Consider the following 6,503-nt stretch of genomic DNA (forward strand, 5'->3'; position numbering starts at 1 on the left):
ATTTCTTCTCTTCTTGTAATTTCCTTTTCAGCTTCTCTATCTTCTTCTTTTGATCCAGGACAACTATATCATTTTCCAAACACAGATCAACTCCTTCACGTTTGCCTTGAATTTCAGAAACTTCTTCTTCATGCCATTCGAAGTAATTACAAGTTGAATTACTCTGCAATCAAAATAACACATCATGAATAAAAAGTTCAGGACATGAACTCAAAGATTTAGTTACTTACTGCCCAATTTCTACATCTATAGTATAGTCTTCCTTTTTTCTTGGCAGTAGTTGCTTTCAAAAGCAACAATGTCTCACCACAACCACACATTTTAGATGGTAACCGTGAAGATGATCCACAACTTTGAGACTTGGCTGAACCAATCTTCCTTCGCGTCAAACCATTTCCTGCACTGTCACCTTTCATTTCACTACAAGAAGCAAATACCTTCATCACCTTTCCTGCCAACCCAAACCCTAAATCCCCAATCCTTAAAATCAAAGGATTAACAGCAAAACAACTATTAGCTTACCTCTTGAAGAAGACTATCTCCCACTTGAACAAGCCTATCTCCCTCTTGAACAACACGAGCTCGAACAAGACTATCCCCCAACTCAGATCACGAACAACAACCCCAAGGTGTCTTAAAATATGGTTTATAAAAGATTTAGTCACCAACACACGTGCTACAATGTTAATCTACTTCCAAATGCTAAAAAACACCAACATGGAAGGCAATGGTCAGTGAAGGTGGAAGAATACGTGGCAGGGCCGTTAGCTACATCACAAAAAAATTGACTTCGTCTATTTTTAGGGACTAAAAATTCATGTTTCCAAACTAAGAGGATGAAATGCCATCAATGTTTGATGCAGGGACTAAAACAAAAAATCAGTGAAACTTTAGGGACTAAAAGCATATTTAATCCTAGAAAATTTAATCGCACGGTTGGTTGGCGAATCATAACCCTTCAACTTCTATCGACATGATGAGGCGCGTTTGAAGACAAACAGTTGCGATGGTTCGAATATAAACCCCTTCGCTTGCATAATCGCTCGGGGCTTGAGTGGCTTATGTAGTGTGGGGGAGGTGATTGGTCGGTTGGTCTTGAAGACAAGGTCACTGAGGGACCAGTCGATCGGGAACTAAGGAGATGAACACATGGCTAAGTAACGAAGGAGCATTGAAAGGTAATTAATGCCCTTAATGGACGAATGTTACATAAAAGGAAATAGAAGATACGATGGTTACTGGTAATTAATGTCAATTATTGGGCTTAATACCTATAAATACAGACTCAACAATTAGGTAAAACACTTATGATTCAATCATATACAATTTTGCCTTCTTGTGACCCTACTGACTTGAGCATCAGAATGTTCTCTTGTAAGTCACAACCGCTCGATACCAAGGAGGAGATTCGTGGTGGACGTCGGAAAACAGCGCAAGGAAGAGGAATTGGGAGTGTCTTCGGTCTCGGGACTTGTAACCGATATTATACTTCATAACTTCACACTCCTTTAAAGATATACAAGCATACCATCAGTTTAGAGGATAATGCCACGAAGCTCATATCCTTGTAGCAATAGAAGTATCTTTTAAGACTAATTACGGAGAGATGAAGCTTATATGCTTGTCTATAACTCTTCAAAACTGTCTTCGTCACCTTCATTCTCTATCCTTTGAAATTATCTTCTCCATGATTCCATCTGGCATAATATGAGTGTCTTGTTATGCTTTTTTTCACACTACTGTGTAATACCTTGTAAATATGAATACAAAGTGCCTCACCTGATCATCAGAATGTAATAACTGTTGCAAACAATATAATTTTATTGTCCCCTCATGCAAAATCTTTACCATATATCTCTAGTATCTTAGTGCTATCATTTAAGTCCCTAACTCATGGACTACACCTCAAGTCTTATTTTTCTAGTTCACTTAATAAATCTTATTTTCCAAAAGCCGTGAGTAAGAACAGAGTTAGGGTAGAACTAGCCTTAAATTTAAATTAGATCATTTTTAATGTATTTTTAACTTTTTTTCTTTTTCTTTTCAATTTCTATTCAACCGTTTCTATATTCGCATGATATTTTATTAATATATTTGTTTCTTTAAATATAAATATAAAAATATTGGTTTTTATGAAAATTTATTCAAAATAATTTTTTAATTGTAATTATATTTTGAATACATTATTTTGAAAAGTTGAAAATATAATATAAATTAAGTTTGTTTAAACTTAAAAATAAGATAATTTTAAAAAAAATATTCCAAATAAATCATTTTTTGTAGGTTCAAAAATTACTTATGTTTCGGGTATAATTGAAAAGCATTTTTTCTTTTATTTTTTTGTTTGAAAGTTTCTATGAATTTATTTTGATAAACTATTAAAAAAATTATTTATTAATAATTTTTTAAATTATTTTTCGTTTTAACGTCTAAAATATAATAAACATATTCCAATTTTAAAAATTTTATCTCAAAAGATTTATCCATAAAAAATCAAATAGATTATTGTTTTTTTAAATATCATTAAGTTACAATATCAGTTAGAGCAATACGTTAACTTAATTAAAAAACTTTGAATTGTATTAAGAATTAGAAATAAAATAGTCAAACATATTAAAAGAATAACTATGGATTAATTTTAAGTTATAGAACTTTATAAATATTTGATTCGAACTTTTTTAATAAATAATTTTTTTAAGCTTAGTGAATTTTTTTGTTTCGTGACCAAGTCTTATAAGATAGATTAATTTGACAAAGTTATCTTATTTCCGAAATTCCATGTTCATGAGTAGTTTACCATCCATGGTCCTATATTGGAATGTGAAAAATAATAAATTTCTTTTGGTTTTCTTTTGTATGGTGAAGAAAATCATTTAATAAGTTAATTAAAGAGGGCTAATCATTGACAAAACCTATTCCAAATTTGGCAGGATCATCATTGGAAATCCCTGAGTAGGAATAAACCCACGTGATTAACCTGAACACTGACTTTGCTTTTGATTTTCCGACAGTTTATTAATTGCAAGAAAACGATAGGATTAATTACCTGCAGAACCCATGTGCTTGGTCTACTATCACTATAGCCCTTAAATTGCATAGTGTGCTCCATGTCAGTTTATTACACTGGAATAGGATAGCGATATGTTGACAACAGTTTTTTGTCAAAGTTTTCACAACGTCACATGTCAGCGTTGGATTGATCAGTTTTCTAGAATTTTTTAATTCGAAATTTGATTTGGATGAGGGTAGTTCTTGTGATTCCGAAAATGTCTTTGGTCTTTTTCAGGGATCTTTTGTACGTGGAAGCGTTGGGTTTGTCTTTAATTTAGGTTTGTATTAGGTTTGAAGCAGTCTCTCTTCCCATTGAAGGCTTTCGTTGTTAGAGTGTTTCGATCTCGCCGTCCTTCGTTGTCGGAGTGTTTCGATCTCGGCGTCCTTCGTTGTCGGAGTGTTTCGATGTCGCCATCCTTCGTTTTCGCAGTCTTCGTTCTCCATTCTATTGTAGTTGGTAGCATTGTCTTTCAGCCCATTTTAGGTTTTGTTTTTATTTTTGAAGCGGTATGTCCTTTCTTTCGAGCTTTTCGTTCTTGTTTGAAGTTGTATTGACTGCGCTTATTTTGTGAAGGTGTGGAAGTGGTGAGCAATCTGTGTTGAGTGCGACATTGAAACTTTGGCTTTGCTATTCCGAGAAAGTTTTTATCTTTTGTTTTGCTATGGCTTCGGCAAATGACATTACGTCTTCAAACAACAAGGTATGAACATTCACGTTGATGCATATTGGTATTTGGTTTAATGGGATTTGTGGTTTTTTGCTGTTTGGAAGAAATGTTTACTAGAGTTTTTTATTTCTTTTTTCAGTTATATGTTCGTCATTTCATGAAAACAAAGTATGTTGCTGGTTTGAATGCATTGTTGATTGAGGAGCACAGGTGTATTATTTCGAAGACTCCATTTAAATGGTTTTTGGACTTACAGGATAACTTAGGATTGGCAGGAACATTTTGAGCGATTTACTTACTAAGTGGGTTGATGAAAGAAGAGGTTTTTTATTTGGTGAAAATTTTGTTGAATTCAAGGAAGTGGATGTAACATTAAGCTTAGGGTTGTCTTTGGTTGGTGACAAGATTAATCTGAATGAAAAGAACCTTTTAGAAAGTCATTGTCGGAAGTACTTTGATAAAGAAAAGGAAAAAGGAAAATATAAATTGGATAGGATATATGATTTTGTTTTGAAAAACCACAAAAAGTTGTCTGCCATAGATGTTTGCAGACTTTACATTTTTATTGGAATACATGAGGTATTGCTACCTAGTCGTAGCAGAACAATATTTCCAATATTGTTTGAAATTGTTGATAGAATAAATGATTTGGGAACTTTTTGTTGGGCTCCTTTAGTGTACCATTATCTTCTTAGTAGTTTTTGCAAACAGAACTTATCATGGAATAGAGGAAAAGGTGCAACTAATGTCTATGTTGATGGTTGCGTATACGTGTTTCAGGTAATTTTTTGACATGTATTCTTTGTAGGCAGTGAATTGAAGTGAGTATTTATGACTTTTATGATGTATTTCAGATGTGGTTTTGTGATCGTTTCATTCCATCAAATTCTTGTGTTCATAAATATCCAAGAATTTTGCATTGGATGGCTGTAAGTGTAGGTGACAAGTTTATCAAAGTTGCGATGGAGACGAGTGTGGTATGTACTTTATTTGTTTTATTGTATTTGTTTGAGTTGTTTGGTTTTAAGCGGAGGTCATTGTGATTAATTTGTAGATGCTTGATGAGTACGGTGCATCAAGGAAAGAAATGGGTGAGTCATCTGTTAAAGCATCAGTACATCGAAATGTTGAAGATGTGAAGAAAGGAAAAAAGTCAAATAATCAGGAAAAAATAATTGACTTAGCTGTTCTAGACCAACATTTAGAGGAACAAGATGTTGTTATTGAAGAACTTGAAGAAGAGCTATCTGCATTGAAGGCTGAGCTGGTTGAAGATAACAATAAAGATGAAGGTGGTTACATTACGCCTTGTAAAGAAAATGATTTCTACAATGATTTTGGATGTGAGGGAGGAATTTCCAGCCGTGAAAGTGTGAAGAAGGCAGGACAACGTCGAAAGCGATACAAAAGCAAAGCTTGTAGAACTTCTTACACTGGATATAGTCCCAAATTTTTAAATAATTAAATTTGTTATTTATTACTAGTTTAGTATTTGGTAGTTGTTTAAGTATGGACAACTTTGTTTTGATCAATTAATTTGATTGTGAGTAAAGGAAGTGGTTAATGGAAGTTTTTGTTCAATGTTCATTACGTGTTTTATTTTGTTTTGCTATTTAATCTTGTTACATTATATAAGTTTTTACCATTACCATTATTAATCTGGCAACTGATATTGGAAGTCCAAGAAGAGGTCTGGGTTAACTAGAAAGCGAAAGCCTTCATTTATGACACAGTCAAGGTGCTCCTGTAATCCATTACATGGTCAATGAAAGCGATTATAGGTTGGTGAAAAGATTTTGTACCCAAACCTTCACGATTGCTCTCCACAAAGTAAATAGTGGCTCCCCAAATTGGCTTAGTGCAGTTCACCAGTGTAATCGATTACAAGGAATTGTATGCGATTACAAGTTGAATAAAAGTACTTATACCAAAACCTCATGCGTGCTCCCCCAAGTTACAAAGTGGCTCCCCTACATGTCTTACTGCATTGTTTTTAAAAAAGGTTTAATCGTGGTTAAGGCTGATTGTGATGGAGTGAATGTCTCTTGTAAAGGAAGAACTAGAAAAGGTATGGGTTAACTGGTATGTGGGTGCAGTGAGCAATGGCACAGCCCAGGGGGTCCTGTAATCGATTACTGAGACACATTAATCGATTACAAGTGATCGAAAATATAGTGTACCAAAACCTCAGGAGTGCTCCCCACAATTTGAGTAGCGGCTCCCCAACTTCACTGAATGCAGTTGAGCAATGGCACAACCCAGGGACTCTTGTAATCGATTACTGAGACACGGTAAGCGATTACAAGTGGCTGAAAATATAGTGTACCAAAACCTTAATGTTGGTATCGTTGGGGGTAATTTTCGAAGAGTAAAAACACAGCGGAATTATAACACTCAGAGAGCGTAAAGCGTATTAGGTCACAGTTAAAATGATTTTAGCCCTTTTTAGCAAAAATAATTTTCTTTCAGAAAATTAGCCAAACAGTTGATGTGCGTTGAATAAAATGAGTGTAGGGAATAGAAAAATCACACAAGTATTTTTATACTGGTTCGATTCAACAGAATCTACGTCCAGTCGTTAATCACTAAAAAGAGTGATTAACAGTTCCACTAAAAAACAGTTTTACAAATTACAAGATAAAGAACAGAATATAGAACGAAAAGAGCCACTCTACCAACTTGAAGAGAACCGCTCCGGCAATCGACCAACGATTCGCGAGCTTCTCCTTTCACAAGACCAGGCAGAGCACACTCTACCAACTCGAAGAGAACCGCTCCGGCAAT

This window comes from Vigna radiata, unplaced genomic scaffold, assembly GCF_000741045.1.
Source record: "Vigna radiata var. radiata cultivar VC1973A unplaced genomic scaffold, Vradiata_ver6 scaffold_431, whole genome shotgun sequence".
Taxonomy (NCBI): Eukaryota; Viridiplantae; Streptophyta; class Magnoliopsida; order Fabales; family Fabaceae; genus Vigna; species Vigna radiata.